The sequence below is a fragment of the Lactuca virosa genome, chromosome 6 (genome assembly GCF_052849685.1).
Source record: "Lactuca virosa cultivar CGN04683 chromosome 6, Lactuca_virosa_CGN04683_v6, whole genome shotgun sequence".
Taxonomy (NCBI): Eukaryota; Viridiplantae; Streptophyta; class Magnoliopsida; order Asterales; family Asteraceae; genus Lactuca; species Lactuca virosa.
In genome coordinates, this window is record NC_136431.1 from 202,987,478 (window position 1) to 203,007,991 (window position 20,514).

Genomic DNA, 20,514 nt, shown 5'->3' on the forward strand with positions numbered 1-20,514 from the left:
TAGTCGCGACTCTCATTCACTCCTATTCTCCCTCATCGAACACGTACGAACACTCACACAACACTCCAATCTTTGATTTTTGCATGGAATTAAACAATCAAGGTATGCTTTTTTAACCCCCTTTCTTCTTCCTTACACTCAAGCAACTTCAAAACACCATTTTAATGGTGATTTTTGGATTTTTGGAAGAACCCTAGAAAATGGGGTCCAAAAATTTTGTTTTAATTTCTTCAAAATGCTTGTAGAATAAGCTTGGGGAAGCATTACGGAAGAGATTACAAGTAATTTCAAGCAACAATTTCGTGTTTCAAGCTCCAAATCGGGTATTCTCTTTCCATATCCTTAACTTTGCATTATTAGTTATAAAAGCTTCAATCTTTGTGCCTAAACTATCAAATTGAGTGTCAGTTGTGTGTTAGTTCTTTGAATTGGTTGTACATTGTGCTTAAGAGTCAAATTTGTGTGCTTAAATTTTTTTTCTCTCATGGCTTCATCATCTCGTGGGGGTGGTAAAAGGGGTAATTCCAAGTATTCTAGAGTTGTTGACTCTAGTGTTAGTCAACATGGCCCATATCCTCCACGCCAAAATTCGGGTGAATTGGCATTCTTAGACTCTCAACAAGAAGCTAGGTATCATAATTTTCTTGGTCGTAGTCGTAACATCCCGACTCCCAGGTACAATTTAAAAGCTTTTTATATTCATATTATTACGGAAACTCGACGAGTTGGAGGCCCCAACTCGTCGTGTAGAACCTGGTCAGCCCGCGTGGATTTTAGAATCTACTCGACGAGTTGGAGGACCCCAAATCGACGAGTAGAGGTTGTGCATGGAAACCCTAATTTTTAGGGTTTGCACCCTATTTAAAGGACCTTAAGTCCTTTCCCCTAGCCACCCTTGCCACTTTTGATGACCAGAAGCGAAGCCTAATCGATCTAACCCTATTCTTGAGTGTGTGTGAGGCTAAAAGTGTGTGTTTGGTGCATTCCTTGAAGAGGCTTGAAGATTTAGAGGCTTGGAACGAGAAGAAGCTTGTGGATCCAGTATCTACATCGTGTTGGCATCCAGTTGAAGATAAAAAGTATTTACCTTGGCCTTCCATTTCTTAGATCTCTTCTTATGTTAGCATATGGGCATTTTGGTGCAAAATGGAGTCACTTTCGGAATTGAGCTTGTCACAAGGGCATGGTTTCAAATCTAGACTCCTTTAGGCCCTTTTAGACATAAAGCCTCAAGCTTTATGAAGCTTTGGCCCTCCTCCATGTCCAAAACCTCTTCCTAAGGCTAGTTTTGAGTGTTTTAGCTTCTTGAAGCCTTGCATGTACGTAAAGTTAGCAACTTTACGTGATAACTACACCCTAGGAGCCTAGATCTATAGTTTGGAGCCTTGTTTTCACTTAAAAGCGTATGAATGAGAGAAGGGTTGAAGGAACTCGACGAGTTGCATGGTCAACTCGACGAGTAGGATGAAGGTTTCCCGTTTCTGGATTCTGCATGAACTCGACGAGTTAGCAAGATGACTCGACGAGTTGGTTAGGGTTTTCCCGACATTCTGGATACTGCATGGACTCGACAAGTTGTCTGGAAACTCGGCGAGTCGACTGGGGTTTTCGCGATTTCTTGAGTTCTGAAGGAACTCGACGAGTCAGTAAGCTACACTCGACGAGTTGGGTTAACATGGACTGTTGACCTTGACCGTTGACTTTGACTTTGACCAAGGGTTGACCAAGTTTGACTTTTGGGGGTATTTTGGTAATTTGGGAATTTATGGAATTGGATAAATGGTGGCTGTAGGTGTTGGTGTTTGGAGCCGTGTTTCGGGAGTTTAATACTTCAATTTCGATCGACATTGTGAGGTGAGTTCTTCTCAATATATCAACAGGGTCTAAGGCACCAAGGCCGACCCTTTATGGATTGTATCATGGTTATAGGATTATGCTATGTTAGTGATCTGTTAGATCTGTATCCTAGTTTTAGGATGATGCTATGTTAGTGATCTGTTAGATCTATATCCTTGTTATAGCATGATGTTATGTTAGTGATCTATTAGATCGGTATCCTGGTATATAGGATGATGTTATGATTAGTGATCTGTTAGATCTGTATGACTATCTGTACATGCTCGCTAGCGTATGATATTTATGTGCACATGATTGTTTGATTGGGGGTTGGGTTGAGGTAGTCTTGCTTTGTGCAATATGCCAACATACCCAGGGCGACTCGGATAGACTGCAGACCCGGTAAGGGCGTACCAGTCAGGCCGAAGGCCCGACGAGCGATCCGGATAGGCTATAGGCCCACGAGGCGGTCCAGACGTGCCGAAGGCTCGGAGAGCGGTCCAGATAGGCTGATGGCCCCACGAGGCAGTCCAGTCAGGCTGATGGCCCCACGAGGCAGTCCAGTCAGGCTGATGGCTCATTACGCATGCTGTTTGTATGATATTGTTATGGTTTGTATGACGTTGGTATTTTGGGGGAACTCACTAAGCTTCGGGCTTACAGTTGTTGATTTTGTTTCAAGTACTTTGTATGATCGCGGGAAGGCGAAGGCATGATCGTACACCTCCTTATGTTTTTATGATTTGATTTATGGGATACTCTGACATGAAACTATTTTGAAAACAATTTGTAATAATTATTGGTTTTTGAATGTTTTAAAAAGATTTAAATTGGCATGATTTTTATGGATGCTACAGTAGATGCGCAACACAGAAATTCGCGGACATGCCCACTCTCGAGTCCCTCCATATACATTACCAAGTCCGTGTTTTGTTTAGAAATATTGGGTGGGAAGGGTTGTTGTCATTGCATGATGTTGGTTATGTCCAACCTACCTTGAATTTTTGTCATCTGTTTTCTTCAACCATCGAACTGAATATCTCTCCTTCCATGCTTTCAGCCGTAATTATCAGTTGCACAAAAATCAATTATGTGAACTCATTGGTGCTCTGATTGCTAACACTTATAGCCCATTTCACATATTTAATTTTCCATTTCAAGAGGATTCTAAAGCTTTTTGGGGGAGAATTTCAGGATTGAACTATTTTCCAAGCGCTGCCAAAGCATCAAGTATCATTTATCCTGTTCTTAAGGCCACTCATCGCATCCTTGCCTCTGTTGTATTTCCACAAAATGAGATAAGCAAGGTTGGCCAAAAATAATTAGAGCTTATGTGGTGTATAATCCACAACCCAACCCAACTTCCCGATTTTGGATTATGGATCATCTTCAAATTGTTGAAAATATCCCGCAACACTAGTGGTAAATTACTTTGTGGGGGTATGATCACAATTATCCTCAAACACCCAGCTCTTGCCATTCGTTTTCCACCCAGTCTCGATGTCATTGAAGAAGAAACTCGCCTCACAACAAACATCTTGCAAAATATGCATTTGTTCCATCTAGATTATGAAACACACACCGTTTATTGGGCTGTTGATAGTCGTGATTACCTCAGTATTGATCATCAAAATGCTCAACTTCTTAGATTGTCCAATCTCGTACACAACACTGTTTGGCGCCTTAGTTCCAATTTAGGTGTCCCGATGCCCAAGCCTGATTCTGATTCTGATGAGGATGAACCCATTCCTGATGCAACCATACCTGATGCTGCAACGCCAGAGCAGCAAGAGCCTGTCACGCATCCCTATCATGACATGTATATGCAAGAATTTCGTAGGTTGCATGAATACAATAGGCGTTTGGATCGTGATTATTCTGAACTTTATGACAGTGTTTATGATATAAATACTAATATGGTGGAGTTTAGAGACGAGTTCTATACCTTTAGAGACAATCAACAAGCACGCAGCCAACATGTGGATTCCCTTGTGACTGACATGCATAGGGTACTTTGTTTAGGTGGTCAACCCACACGACCACCTTATTACCCTCAATATCCACATTACCCTCCACCGTACAATCCACAACTTCCACATCAATATCCTCCGCCATTTCCACCTGAATATCCTCCTTAGTAATTTGTCCCACTCTCTTCCCAAGCATCGAGGACGATGCATATTTTTAAGCTTGGGGAGGGGTGTATTATATTATTATATTGCATTGCACATATAAAATAATTATATAAAAAAGTTGCATATTCATTCATTGCATTCTAAAAAAAATTTACAAAACATAAAAATACAAAAGATTTTTCCTTTTAATTTAGGTTTTTAGGGTCATTTCACGCATTTTTCTCGTCTCTAGAATGCCTTTAACTTTTTGTCACAATACACGGTCAAGTTCAAAGTTCTATCTGCTTATACCTCGTATACATGTGGTGTCACTAAATTGTGAAACTTTAGAACTATTGAGAACACACTTATTTGCTAATTCACTTAGTAGCGGTGCATTGAGATGTTTTATGACAAGCAGCTCCTCTTATGTAATTCGGTAACAGCAGGTGATAATCAAATATAGGGCGTTTTTAAAATACTCGTGAGTACGTCATTGTGTGAATCAGTAAGGCATAAGGTGGCGCAGAAGTTCGTTTGGTTTTCAAGTTTCATTTTTAGTTTTATGTTGTTATTCATTTGTATATATGCTTATTATTGCTTTGTTTTATAGTATTTAGTTTAGATTAACTGACTTTTTTTTTGAATTATATATGATCTTCGCTTGGTTCAAAAAGATTGGTTCAAAAAAAATGAAAAAAAAATAAATAGGATTTATGCAGCTTTTTCAACATTTGACTTTATGCATTTTAAGGTCAAATCGATTTTTCCAAAAGATAGTTGTTAAAGTTGTTTATTATTTTCATTTTAGTTTTCTAGTTGTAAATATTAGAAGTTTATTGTTATTTTAAACCAATTTGTTTCTCAAAGTAAAAAACCGCGAAGTCATCAAAATGGCGGATTTCAAAGTCAAACCTCTACAAATGTTTTTCATTTATAAAAGGGTTCTTCAAAAGTCAATTTATCAAATTTTGTGTTCAAGTTTCATATAAAAAAAACAAAGGTTTTAGTTTATGTTTGTTTTTCATTTCTTTTGTAATAGTTAAGTCGAGTCTTTGTACATATTCATGCTGCTTTCTAGTAAAAAAAAGAAGAAGAGAGAACCGAACCAAACATTTCCATATTTATCATGATGATATTTTCACAGTAAATTGGTTTGTGTTTGATTTTGTTGGCTTGTTTAGCATTGAAAGTTTATTTTGAGGCCAACAATCATGTTATACGGTTCTATTATGCTTGTTTTGTATATTTTTTGTTGTATATATTTCTTTTGCGCTCTTGTTATGGACTTATGGTCATGGATTTATCTCATGTTATGGATTGCCGAGAGTTGACACAGGTTTTGGAAGAATATGTGAAGATTGTGCAACCACAAGCTGTTGAATAGCATGAAGAGAAGACTAAGAAGAATGGGATATACCTTACTGACGCCTGAGTGCCCTCCACCTTAAATAACGAGTGTAAATTATTTGATACAAGTGAGTTCATACATCTTGTGAAATGAGTGCATACACGAGTTTAGTGCTTCAGTGAGCACGTCCTATAGATTGAGATGCACCTGCCTTGTCAGTAAAAGTTACTAGGAGATTCCTTATACTATGGTTCTATGTATTTAAGCCGAGTGATTGGAAAATCTTTGTGTTCCATGCCTTTTACTGTCCTGATTTGGAATACAGTACATTCGTATGTGTTCGGGGTATAGGTTGACAACTCTTTAATCATGATTATTGTCACACCCCAAAACCGGAACGACGGAAACGTTCGGGGGCGGAGGACGACATGTTTAGTATCACAAGACATGCATCATAGCAATCAAAGTAACAAACAACCATTTCATTAGAAAGAAAGTGTTTACAAAGTATGTGGTTCACATAACATAGACTACAAATTAAATAACAAAACAAGACATGAAGCTATTATGCTCCATCTTCTGAATCCCAGTGCGCGTACATGTCTACTGGTCTCCTGAGAATACAAGTTATTTTGAAAAAGTAGATAAGCTGGTGAGTTCATAAGATTTTAGTGATGTAAGTAAGTTGTAAGTTCTTTTAGAAAAGTTCGCATGTTCCTCCAGAAAATCCTATATTTCCTGCTTTGATGAAAGATAAGTAAAAATGACTCTACAATCCTTTCTATGAGTACTAAATGGATACAAGTTATATAAAACCCAGAGTAAACAAACAATCGATTGTGTGTATCTGCCCTAAGCCCACAACCAAACAAGGAACAAGGAATGAGGCGGAAGGCACACATCCCATTGTTTATTAGATCATCGTCGTATATAACCCTGGCGTATTCACTTGGTACTCATGGAGTTAACTATAATAGTTCCTTTATATTTGATGAAAATATTCTTTAAGAAAACCCTTATTTCTTGTAGTAAAAATGGTAACCATAATAGTTCCTTCTATAATCACTTAGTTTATACTAGCTATATATAATCTAATATCGAACAGATAGTTAATTGTGTGAATCTGCCCTAAGCCCACAACCAAACAAGGAACAGGAAATGAGGCGGAAAGCACACATCCAACTACCTATCGGATATTAATTATATATAACTCTGATGTATAAACTAAGGTATTATAGAATTAACCACCAAAGGTCCTTTAAGTTATACTGGTTTAATAAAATGAGTTAAACCTTTTACTGGTAAGTTTCTAGTTCTGTATACCAAATGTTCTATTTGAAAAGTATGTTTTGTACTAGAAAACGGTGTATTGAATTAGTATACTATGACCTGGCCCATACCTGGTACTCCTTATGATTACTTGGGGTATACGGAATATATATATATGGCTAAGATCGGATATATAGTAGGCTGGGTGAATCTGCTCTAAGCCCACAACCAAACAAGGAATAGGAAATGAAGCAGAAAGCACACATCTTACTACCTGTCGGATCCGATTAATATATATTCCTGATGTATAAACTAAGGAATCATCAAGTTAGCATTATAGGCCCCTTTCTATTGAATGTACTAGACTCGACTGTTCTGTTTGTCGCTTGTAATGATGTAAGTTTTCCCTAGTTTATAACTATCTTAACTCGAAAATCGTTTGCATTATCTTTCAAGTGAGAATTTCACAATATGAAAGTAATGGGAAAAATGTAAGTATACAGTTGTCTTTTAAAATGACATACTGAAGTACTGACTACCTTAAAACCAATTTGTTTTATTAAGGTCATAATGTGATGTGGTTGTAACCATACTATACGCTCTCCCTGCAAGAGACTCTGGTTACAAAACGCGACTTCAGCAAACGATTTGCTAAGCCGTGAAGTTGTCTCACATTAAAGTTATCTTGATCTTGTATACCACTTTTATTATCACCTTTTGTTTAGAACAATGAGTTAGTGATCATTGGTATAATTTTGTTAATCATGATTTGTTCTTCTATTATAGTGTATAGTATGTTCTCTTTGTTATAGTGTATAGTATGTCTCTCTGTTCTAGTGTATTGTATCTTCTTCCCTGTTTCTCTTTATAGTATGTTCTCTATGTTCTAGTGTATTGTATCTTCCTCCCTGTTTCTCTTTATAGTATGTTCTCTCTGTTCTAGTGTCTAGTATGTTCTCTCTGTTCTAGTGTCTAGTATGTTCTCTCTATTCTAGTGTAAACTCAAACCCTAAGCTATATCTATTATAGTTTACTAGCATGTTTACTTGAACTGTTACTGATTTGAATAAAAGACTCATTTATCTACTAGGTTATGATTGTACTTTAAAAACGGAGTTTTATAAACTATAAAGTAACATAACTTAAAAAGAGTTTTTGAAATGTTTTGATCACTCATGAAAACATAAGCAATCCTTTAAAATGATGTTTATAACAAAACATTTACACAATTATCATTGTGTTCAACTTGTATTTCCCCCCCCCCCCCCCCCCTTAAAAGCATTTAAAACAACTTAAAAGATTGATTCTAGGGGTATGAACTCACCTTATGTGGGTGATTCAATTGCAGATTCGTGTAAGGATGTGAAGTTCCACGAATGAAGTCCCAAGACACAAACGAGTCCTAAACGACATATAATGGCATATATTGGCTTGAATTTAGTGTTTAAAAGCAACTAACATGCAAGGAAACACCCTTAGGGACTAGGAAACACTTTGACTAAGTGTTAGGATCACATGTGATTCACTAAAGGGGGTTTAAGGCCACAACATGAAGTGTACGGCCAGGGGTGTATGGACATGGAGTGTACGGCCATACACTCATGGTAAAACATGCACATGAGGGTGTTTGAATCATGGGGAAGCTAGAGGGTCTATTGCTCAATAAGAATGTGCACTAAGTTCTCATTTTGGAGACCCTTTTGGGGTGTTTTGAGGTGTGTACGGCCACACCAAGTGTGTACGGCCGTACACACTCCAAGATGGATTCATTTTGGGTCTTGATTCAAAAGGGTTCAAGGTTTCAAGAGTTCTAATGGACAACTACCTGTCGGATCCGATTAATATATATTCCTGATGTATAAACTAAGGAATCATAAAGTTAGCATTATAGGCCCCTTACTACTGAATGTACTAGACTCGATTGTTCTGTTTGTCATTTGAAAAGATGTAAGATTTCCCTAGTTTATAACTATCTTAACGCGAAAATAGTTTGCATTAACTTTCAAGTGGAACCGTCACAATATGAAAGTAATGGGAAAATGTAAGTACACAGTTGTCTATCTTATCGTGTATTGTATCTACCTCCCTGTTTCTCTTTATAGTATGTTCTCTATGTTATCGTGTATTGTATCTACCTCCCTGTTTCTCTTTATTGTATGCTCTAGTATCTAGTATGAACTGAACCCCTAAACTATACCTAATATAGTTTACTAGTGTGTTTACTTGAACTGTTAGTGAAAAAGACTCATTTATCTACTAACTTATGATTGTACTTTAAAAACGGAGTTTTATAAACTATAAAGTAACATAACTTAAAAAGAGTTTTTGAAATGTTTTGATCACTTATAAAAACATAAGCAATCTTTTGAAAGATGTTTATAATAAACATTTACACAATTATCATTGTGTTCAACTTGTATTCCCCCCCCCCCTTAAAAGCTTTTAAAACAGTTTAAAAGATTGATTATAGGGGTATGAACTCACCTTATGTGGGTGATTCAAACGAATATGCGCGTAAGGATGAGAAGTTCCACGAATGAAGTCCTGAGACACAAACGAGTCCTAAATGACATATAATGGCATATATTGGCATGAATATAGTGTTTAGAAGCAACCATATGCAAGGAAACACCTTTAGGGACTAGGAAACACTTGGACCAAGTGTTAGAATCACATGTGATTCATCAAAGGGGAGTGTACGGCCACTAAATGGAGTGTGCGGCCATGGGTGTACGGCCATGGAGTGTACGACCATACACTCATGGTAACAAGTGCACAAAAGTGTCTTTTAATGAAAGGGAAGCTTGTGGGACAATTGCTCATCAAGTGTTGAAGCTAGGTTTGCAGTTTGGAGGCCCTTTAGGGGTGTTTTGAGGGGTGTACGACCACACATGAGTGTACGGTTGTACACTCCTTATGTTCTTGAGTTTTGGTCGTTTTTAGGGTGTTAAAATAGTGTTCCTAACATGTACTAAGCATATGGAAGGAGTACTTACGATCTGGAGGCTCAACAAGGTTCACAATCACCAAGAACAAGTGTGTGTTCTTGGTGTTCTTGGTGAAATGGATGAAGATTTGAAGATCTAGCCAAAAGATGATTTCCAATGGATGAAATCAAAGGGTGTTACTAGGTTAAGAAGAATAACAATAAATCAAAACGGAAGAAAGGCTTACATTCTTGAAGATCGGGTGATAAGCTCGATGATAGTTGAGAGAGAAATCGATGTTCTTGACTTGGAAACTGAGGAAATGGCTTAGAAATGGAAGGATATCACCCTTATGGAGGGGGTGTATGGCCAACATGGGTGTATAGCCACACACAAATGTGTGTACGGCCGTACACTCCCTCACATGGAGTGTATGGCTTGATTTCAAGGCTAAGAACTTACACGACTCAATCCTATACTCAATGCTTGAATGTATTGAGCTTTGAACCCTTAAACAGACTCTAAACAAGGCTAACTAATAGCAGAAACGAGTCTGACACATTGTTAGATTGAATTGAATGGCTGGACTTACGAGGCAAAAAATTTCGGGTTGTCACATCATCCCCCCGTTAGATGGAATTTCGTCCCCAAATTAGCTTTCTTAGCAGTACTACTGGGGTTGCGCTTCTCTGATTTGCAGAATACCCACTCGTAGACCTGGCAACTTTGCCCTAATGTCCATGATAGAATTCATACTTGGTCCATCTATCATTACCTCGTATATACAAGTCGTATATAATTAGGATTAGTAAGACGGTCGGCTGTGCGACTCTGCCCCAGGTCCACAACCAAACAAGGAACAGGAGATAGGGCGGAAACACACATACTAAATCTGCGTAATCATAATCATATACCACCCCCGCGTATACACTGAATAGTGATAAGTGGGCTGTATTCGTCCCTAGCCTTTGTGCTTGAACTTGGTCTGCTGAACATACGGCGGCAAGGCTTCAGAGGGCAAAGTACTCTTCGCACGAGTACTTCGGGGTTTAGAATACAAAGGACAAAGTTGAGGTCTAGGTCGGACTGTCGTTACGAATGACGAAGGTTTCGTGAATTTGACGGTCAAGGCGATAGAAACATATGAGCTTAGTATGGTGAGGACCACGCCAACTCATGACGAATGATAGTAACGGACTCTTTACTAAACAAAAGTTTGGCCGATTTGAAAGAAACGTCTGTTATTCGAGGATGTACCCCTAGTGTGTTCGACAATGTACTCTTTGTAAACGTTCTAGTGCTTTCTATTTTCCCCTTGATGTTAACACTTCTATGTATCGTACCGCGATGAGCGAGTACATACTGTGAAAGTGCTTTGATAACTAGTTTCGATACTTTATACTACGATCCTCCTCGGGACCACTACGATCACCTGGAATATACGAGTTATGAATAATTAAGATGAATTAGACAGTCGACTGAGTAACTATGCCTCAAATCCACAACCAAACAAGGAACAAGAATTAAGGCGGAATCACTCACTCTAAGTCTGCAAGATCTTAGCTATGCACAACCCTGATGTACATACTAAGCCATCATAGCTTCTCTGAACGGATCTTTTAGTTCTCTTGAATACTGTGACTTGTTTCGATAAGTGAGTTATTATAATTACTTTTACGTGTTATCCCCAAGTTTTAATCTTATTATTAATATAAATTAATTTTTAAAGTAATTCTTTAATTCGAAAACGTACCGCTGCTCGCTGGCGACTCCGGGGTTGACTCTCCTGCGGTGATCATCAGAATTCGTCCATCCGCTCCTGAGTTCTTTGTTATCGGGCAGTCCCTCTGGTAGTGTCCAGTCTCACCACAACCATTGCAGGCTTGGTTTTCTTCACCTCCGGGGACTTGGGAGATCGGTTGAGCTGGTGCCCTGCAGAAACGGACTGTGTGTCCCTTTCTGTGGTAGTTCAGACACTGCATTTCCCGGCATACTCCGGTGTGGTGGTAGTTACAACCATCACACTTCGGGAGAGTTCCAGCATATCGACTGGAAGGTGTTGGAGTAGCAGGTGTTGTGGCGGCGTACATAGTACTCGTTTGTTGCTCTTGCGGGGGTTCCTGTGTCGTTCGCTTCTTCTTCTTCTTATTCCCCGACTTCCGTTTATAGTCCTCTCCCCTCGATGGCTCGGGAACAGGGACTTCCACACCATGGCAGACTCCATGGTCAATGAGTCGTTGGGCCAGGCGTTTGGCACTAACGAATGTGGATGGGTTAGAAGACAACACATCTCCTTAGATCGGGGCAGTTAGACCCCAGATGTATCTTTCTATCTTCTTGCTCTCCGGGGTAACCATCCCGGGGTATAGTGCTGCTAGGTCGCTGAACCTGTCAGTGTAGGCTACTATATCTGAGCCGACCATAGTGTGCTCCCACAGTTCTTGTTCCAGCTTTTGAACTTCGCCCATCTGGCAGTATTCTTCCAGCATTAACTCTTTTAGGTTCTCCCAACCTATTGAGTTAGCCACTGATAGGGTCAGTGACTTAACATGGCTATTCCACCATGTTAGGGCTCTGTCTGAGAAGGTGCAGGCATCAAACTTTACTTTGCTCCCTTCCGGGCACGAACAGATTTCGAAGACCGAATCTATTTTCTCGAACCATCGCATCAGAGCGATGACTCCACCATTCCCATTAAAGGAATTGGGTTTGCAGTTCATGAATTCCTTATACGAAAACTCTCTTGGGTGTCCGTGAGTAACTCTGGGGTTGGTTAAGTGGGTACCGCTACCATATCCGAAAGTACCACTTTCGCCGAAGTGAGCTAGAGCAGTTGCCACTGCGGAGGATATCGCTGCTTGGAGAGCAGCAGGATCGAATTGTGGCGTTTGAGTTGGAGTTATCGGAGTAGTACGTTTGTTTGATCTACGAGGAGGCATCTTTGCTAAAAGAATACAAAGATGAGATGGAATAAGTCTATAGCAGTGGATATAAGCCGAAAGCTGAAAGACAAGGTTATCCTCGTCTAAGTGTATCTGGTTCTGGAAACAATTCATAAAAGGGTCTATACCTAATAAACTTTATGAAACAGAAGTGGCTATCCTCAAATGAATATTTGTGACCTGAATAACTGTTACCAGTTGCACGAAAGAAAATAATCCTAACACATAATGTGAGCAGTGTCTCCACTAACTCATTAAGTTACACAAGATTACTATTTATTAGTGTGACGCATAAAACGTTTGGTTACTTCGGTTGACCCTTCTTTGAAAGCTTCTCCTGAACCTGCTCTTGTTCCTCCTTGACTCTTTTGTTGACTGCTATGAGGAAGAGGTTACATCTATCTGGGTTTGTCGTGCGAGAATAGAAGTGTCTAAAGAATCTATAAGATTTAAGTGAAACATTATGGGGTGATCCTTACAGAGTCCTCCTATAATTGCACAATGTATACAAGTTGTATATAATTTAAGATTAAATAGACCTTCGAATAAGTGATCCTACTTCAAAACCACAACCAAACAAGGAACATGTAGTGAAGCGTAGATAACAAATTCTAAGTCTATAAATTCTCAATTATATATAACCTTGGAAGTATACATTGCAAGATTATAGACCTATCCGTAAGGGTCTTTTAAGTTATCACATAGGTTGTTTATATAGTGCCTAAAATACTCCTATAGTATTTTAATGTAATGTACTTGGTATGTTTTAAACTTGTTATCGTGTTATAGTATCATAAAATACTCCCATAGTATCTTATCCTTATGTACTGACCTAGAAATCCCTTGACTAGCGTTAGGTAAGTTTTAAGACTGCTGCAACACCACATCACTCCCAAACACATGTTGGTCACATCTCGAATGAATATAGTTGATCAGGCTATATTGATCCTAGTTATGATTACATAACTGTCCAGGTTTGACCGCAGTGTTCAACCTTTAAATACTTCTGTTCTGTTACCAGCCGACCGCTCTACCACTGAGCTTGAAATAAAAAAAGGGAGTATGTATATATGTATAAGCGTGTATGTATACTTTTATAAGGTATCATTATATATTTAAAATATATTCTTATCCAGATCACTTCGGCCCCATTGTATTTATAGTTGTATATCTTTTATCGGTTGATATACTTAGTTCACTATAAACAATGCTCTGATACCAATCTGTCACACCCCAAAACCGGAACGGCGGAAACGTTCGGGGGTGGAGGACGTCATGTTTAGTATCACAAGTCACGCATCATAGTAATCAAAGTAATAAACAACCATTTCATTAGAAAGAAAGTATTTACAAAGTATGTAGTTCACATAATATAGAATACAAAGTAAATAACAAAAAGATATGAAGATATTATGCTCCATCTTCTGAATCCCAGTGCGCGTACCTGTCTACTGGTCTCCTGAGAATACAAGTTATTTTGAAAGAGTAGATAAGCTGGTGAGTTCATAAGATTTTAGTGATGTAAGTAAGTTGTAAGTTCTTTTAGAAAAGTTCGCATGCTCCTCAAGAAAATCCTATATTTCCTGCTTTGATGAAAGATAAGTAAAAATGACTCTACAATCCTTTCTATGAGTACTAAATGGATACAAGTTATATAAAACCCAGAGTAAACAAACAATCGATTGTGTGTATCTGCCCTAAGCCCACAACCAAACAAGGAACAAGGAATGAGGCGGAAGGCACACATCCCATTGTTTATTAGATCATCGTCGTATATAACCCTGGCGTATTCACTTGGTACTCATGGAGTTAACTATAATAGTTCCTTTATATTTGATGAAAAGATTCTTTAAGAAAACCCTTATTTCTTTTAGTAAAAATGGTAACCATAATAGTTCCTTCTATAATCACTTAGTTTATACTAGCTATATATAATCTAATATCGAACAGATAGTTAATTGTGTGAATCTGCCCTAAGCCCACAACCAAACAAGGAACAGGAAATGAGGCGGAAAGCACACATCCAACTACCTATCGGATATTAATTATATATAACTCTGATGTATAAACTAAGGTATTATAGAATTAACCACCAAAGTCTTTAAGTTATACTGGTTTAAAAAATGAGTTAAACCTTTTACTGGTAAGTTCTAGTTCTGTATACCAAATGTTCTATTTGAAAAGTATGTTTTGTACTAGAAAACGGTGTATTGAATTAGTATACTATGACCTGGCCCATACCTGGTACTCCTTATGAATACTTGGGGTATACGGAATTATAATATATGGCTAAGATGCGATATATAGTAGCTGGGTGAACTTGCTCTAAGCCCACAACCAAACAAGGAACAGGAAATGGAAGCAGAAAGCACACTCTTACTACCTGTCGGATCCGATTAATATATATTCCTTGATGTATACTAAGGGAATCATCAAGGTTAGCATTATAGGCCCTTTCTACTGAATGTACTAGACTCGACTATTCTGTTTTCGGCTTGTAATGATGTAGTTTTCCTAGTTTATAACTATCTTAACTCGAAAATCGTTTGCATTATCTTTCAAGTGAGAATTTCACAATATGGAAAGTAATGGGAAAAATGTAAGTATACAGTTGTCTTTTAAAATGACATACTGAAGTACTGACTACCTTAAAACCAATTTGTTTTTTTAAGGTCATAATGTGATGTGGTTTGTAACCATACTATACGCTCTCCCTGCAGAGAGAATCTGTTACAAAACGCGACTTCAGCAAACGATTTGCTAAGCCGTGAAGTTGTCACATTAAAGTTATCTTGATCTTGTATACCACTTTTATTATCACCTTTTGTTTAGGAACAATGAGTTAGTGATCATTGGTATAATTTTGTTAATCATGATTGTTCTTCTGTTATAGGTGTATGTATTTTCTCTTTGTTATAGTGTATAGTATGTCTCTCTGTTCTAGTGTATTGTATCTTCCTCCTGTTTCTCTTTATAGTATGTTCTCTATGTTCTAGTGTATTGTATCTTCCTCCCTGTTTCTCTTTATAGTATGTTCTCTCTGTTCTAGTGTCTAGTATGTTCTCTCTGTTCTAGTGTCTAGTATGTTCTCTCTATTCTAGTGTAAACTCAAACCCTAAGCTATATCTATTAAGTTTACTAGCATGTTACTTGAACTGTTACTGATTGAATAAAAGACTCATTTATCTACTAGGTTATGATTGTACTTTAAAAACGGAGTTTATAAACTATAAAGTAAGTAACATAACTTAAAAAAGAGTTTTTGAAATGTTTTGATCACTCATGAAAACATAAGCACTCCTTTAAAATGATGTTTATAACAAAACATTTACACAATTATCATTGTGTTCAACTTGTATTCCCCCCCCCCTTAAAAGCATTTAAAACAACTTAAAAGATTGATTCTAGGGGTATGAACTCACCTTATGTGGGTGATTCAATTGCAGATTCGTGTAAGGATGTGAAGTTCCACGAATGAAGTCCCAAGACACAAACGAGTCCTAAACGACATATAATGGCATATATTGGCTTGAATTTAGTGTTTAAAAGCAACTAACATGCAAGGAAACACCCTTAGGGACTAGGAAACACTTTGACTAAGTGTTAGGATCACATGTGATTCACTAAAGGGGGTTTAAGGCCACAACATGAAGTGTACGGCCAGGGGTGTACGGACATGGAGTATACGGCCATACACTCATGGTAAAACATGCACATGAGGGTGTTTGAATCATGGGGAAGCTAGAGGGTCTATTGCTCAATAAGAATGTGCACTAAGTTCTCATTTTGGAGACCCTTTTGGGGTGTTTTGAGGTGTGTACGGCCACACCAAGTGTGTACGGCCGTACACACTCCAAGATGGATTCATTTTGGGTCTTGATTCAAAAGGGTTCAAGGTTTCAAGAGTTCTAATGGACAACTACCTGTCGGATCCGATTAATATATATTCCTGATGTATAAACTAAGGAATCATAAAGTTAGCATTATAGGCCCTTTACTACTGAATGTACTAGACTCGATTGTTCTGTTTGTCATTTGAAAAGATGTAAGATTTCCCTAGTTTATAACTATCTTAACGCGAAAATAGTTTGCATTAACTTTCAAGTGGAACCGTCACAATATGAAAGTAATGGGAAAATGTAAGTACACAGTTGTCTATCTTATCGTGTATTGTATCTACCTCCCTGTTTCTCTTTATAGTATGTTCTCTATGTTATCGTGTATTGTATCTACCTCCCTGTTTCTCTTTATTGTATGCTCTAGTATCTAGTATGAACTGAACCCCTAAACTATACCTAATATAGTTTACTAGTGTGTTTACTTGAACTGTTAGTGAAAAAGACTCATTTATCTACTAACTTATGATTGTACTTTAAAAACGGAGTTTTATAAACTATAAAGTAACATAACTTAAAAAGAGTTTTTGAAATGTTTTGATCACTTATAAAAACATAAGCAATCTTTTGAAAGATGTTTATAATAAACATTTACACAATTATCATTGTGTTCAACTTGTATTCCCCCCCCCCCTTAAAAGCTTTTAAAACAGTTTAAAAGATTGATTATAGGGGTATGAACTCACCTTATGTGGGTGATTCAAACGAATATGCGCGTAAGGATGAGAAGTTCCACGAATGAAGTCCTGAGACACAAACGAGTCCTAAATGACATATAATGGCATATATTGGCATGAATATAGTGTTTAGAAGCAACCATATGCAAGGAAACACCTTTAGGGACTAGGAAACACTTGGACCAAGTGTTAGAATCACATGTGATTCATCAAAGGGGAGTGTACGGCCACTAAATGGAGTGTGCGGCCATGGGTGTACGGCCATGGAGTGTACGACCATACACTCATGGTAACAAGTGCACAAAAGTGTCTTTTAATGAAAGGGAAGCTTGTGGGACAATTGCTCATCAAGTGTTGAAGCTAGGTTTGCAGTTTGGAGGCCCTTTAGGGGTGTTTTGAGGGGTGTACGGCCACACATGAGTGTACGGTCATACACTCCTTATGTTCTTGAGTTTTGGTCGTTTTTAGGGTGTTAAAATAGTGTTCCTAACATGTACTAAGCATATGGAAGGAGTACTTACGATCTGGAGGCTCAACAAGGTTCACAATCACCAAGAACAAGTGTGTGTTCTTGGTGTTCTTGGTGAAATGGATGAAGATTTGAAGATCTAGCCAAAAGATGATTTCCAATGGATGAAATCAAAGGGTGTTACTAGGTTAAGAAGAATAACAATAAATCAAAACGGAAGAAAGGCTTACATTCTTGAAGATCGGGTGATAAGCTCGATGATAGTTGAGAGAGAAATCGATGTTCTTGACTTGGAAACTGAGGAAATGGCTTAGAAATGGAAGGATATCACCCTTATGGAGGGGGTGTATGGCCAACATGGGTGTATAGCCACACACACATGTGTGTACGGCCGTACACTCATGTGTACGGCCGTACACTCCCTCACATGGAGTGTATGGCTTGATTTCAAGGCTAAGAACTTACACGACTCAATCCTATACTCAATGCTTGAATGTATTGAGCTTTGAACCCTTAAACAGACTCTAAACAAGGCTAACTAATAGCAGAAACGAGTCTGACACATTGTTAGATTGAATTGAATGGCTGGAATTACGAGGCAAAAAATTTCGGGTTGTCACATCATCCCCCCGTTAGATGGAATTTCGTCCCCAAATTAGCTTTCTTAGCAGTACTACTGGGGTTGCGCTTCTCTGATTTGCAGAATACCCACTCGTAGACCTGGCAACTTTGCCCTAATGTCCATGATAGAATTCATACTTGGTCCATCTATCATTACCTCGTATATACAAGTCGTATATAATTAGGATTAGTAAGACGGTCGGCTGTGCGACTCTGCCCCAGGTCCACAACCAAACAAGGAACAGGAGATAGGGCGGAAACACACATACTAAATCTGCGTAATCATAATCATATACCACCCCCGCGTATACACTGAATAGTGATAGGTGGGCTGTATTCATCCCTAGCCTTTGTGCTTGAACTTGGTCTGCTGAACATACGGCGGCAAGGCTTCAGAGGGCAAAGTACTCTTCGCACGAGTACTTCGGGGTTTAGAATACAAAGGACAAAGTTGAGGTCTAGGTCGGACTGTCGTTACGAATGACGAAGGTTTCGTGAATTTGACGGTCAAGGCGATAGAAACATATGAGCTTAGTATGGTGAGGACCACGCCAACTCATGACGAATGATAGTAACGGACTCTTTACTAAACAAAAGTTTGGCCGATTTGAAAGAAACGTCTGTTATTCGAGGATGTACCCCTAGTGTGTTCGACAATGTACTCTTTGTAAACGTTCTAGTGCTTTCTGTTTTCCCCTTGATGTTAACACTTCTATGTATCGTACCGCGATGAGCGAGTACATACTCTGAAAGTGCTTTGATAACTAGTTTCGATACTTTATACTACGATCCTCCTCGGTACCACTACGATCACCTGGAATATACGAGTTATGAATAATTAAGATGAATTAGACAGTCGACTGAGTAACTATGCCTCAAATCCACAACCAAACAAGGAACAAGAATTAAGGCGGAATCACTCACTCTAAGTCTGCAAGATCTTAGCTATGCACAACCCTGATGTACATACTAAGCCATCATAGCTTCTCTGAACGGATCTTTTAGTTCTCTTGAATACTGTGACTTGTTTCGATAAGTGAGTTATTATAATTACTTTTACGTGTTATCCCCAAGTTTTAATCTTATTATTAATATAAATTAATTTTTAAAGTAATTCTTTAATTCGAAAACGTACCGCTGCTCGCTGGCGACTTCGGGGTTGACTCTCCTGCGGTGATCATCAGAATTCGTCCATCCGCTCCTGAGTTCTTTGTTATCGGGCAGTCCCTCTGGTAGTGTCCAGTCTCACCACAACCATCGCAGGCTTGGTTTTCTTCACCTCCGGGGACTTGGGAGATCGGTTGAGCTGGTGCCCTGCAGAAACGGACTGTGTGTCCCTTTCTGTGGTAGTTCAGACACTGCATTTCCCGGCATACTCCGGTGTGGTGGTAGTTACAACCATCACACTTCGGGAGAGTTCCAGCATATCGACTGGAAGGTGTTGGAGTAGCAGGTGTTGTGGCGGCGTACATAGTACTCGTTTGTTGCTCTTGCGGGGGTTCCTGTGTCGTTCGCTTCTTCTTCTTCTTATTCCCCGACTTCCGTTTATAGTCCTCTCCCCTCGATGGCTCGGGAACAGGGACTTCCACACCATGGCAGACTCCATGGTCAATGAGTCGTTGGGCCAGGCGTTTGGCACTAACGAATGTGGATGGGTTAGAAGACAACACATCTCCTTAGATCGGGGCAGTTAGACCCCAGATGTATCTTTCTATCTTCTTGCTCTCCGGGGTAACCATCCCGGGGTATAGTGCTGCTAGGTCGCTGAACCTGTCAGTATAGGCTACTATATCTGAGCCGACCATAGTGTGCTCCCACAGTTCTTGTTCCAGCTTTTGAACTTCGCCCATCTGGCAGTATTCTTCCAGCATTAACTCTTTTAGGTTCTCCCAACCTATTGAGTTAGCCACTGATAGGGTCAGTGACTTAACATGGCTATTCCACCATGTTAGGGCTCTGTCTGAGAAGGTGCAGGCATCAAACTTTACTTTGCTCCCTTCCGGGCACGAACAGATTTCGAAGACCGAATCTATTTTCTCGAACCATCGCATCAGAGCGATGACTCCACCATTCCCATTAAAGGAATTGGGTTTGCAGTTCATGAATTCCTTATACGAAAACTCTCTTGGGTGTCCGTGAGTAACTCTGGGGTTGGTTAAGTGGGTACCGCTACCATATCCGAAAGTACCACTTTCGCCGAAGTGAGCTAGAGCAGTTGCCACTGCGGAGGATATCGCTGCTTGGAGAGCAGCAGGATCGAATTGTGGCGTTTGAGTTGGAGTTATCGGAGTAGTACGTTTGTTTGATCTACGAGGAGGCATCTTTGCTAAAAGAATACAAAGATGAGATGGAATAAGTCTATAGCAGTGGATATAAGCCGAAAGCTGAAAGACAAGGTTATCCTCGTCTAAG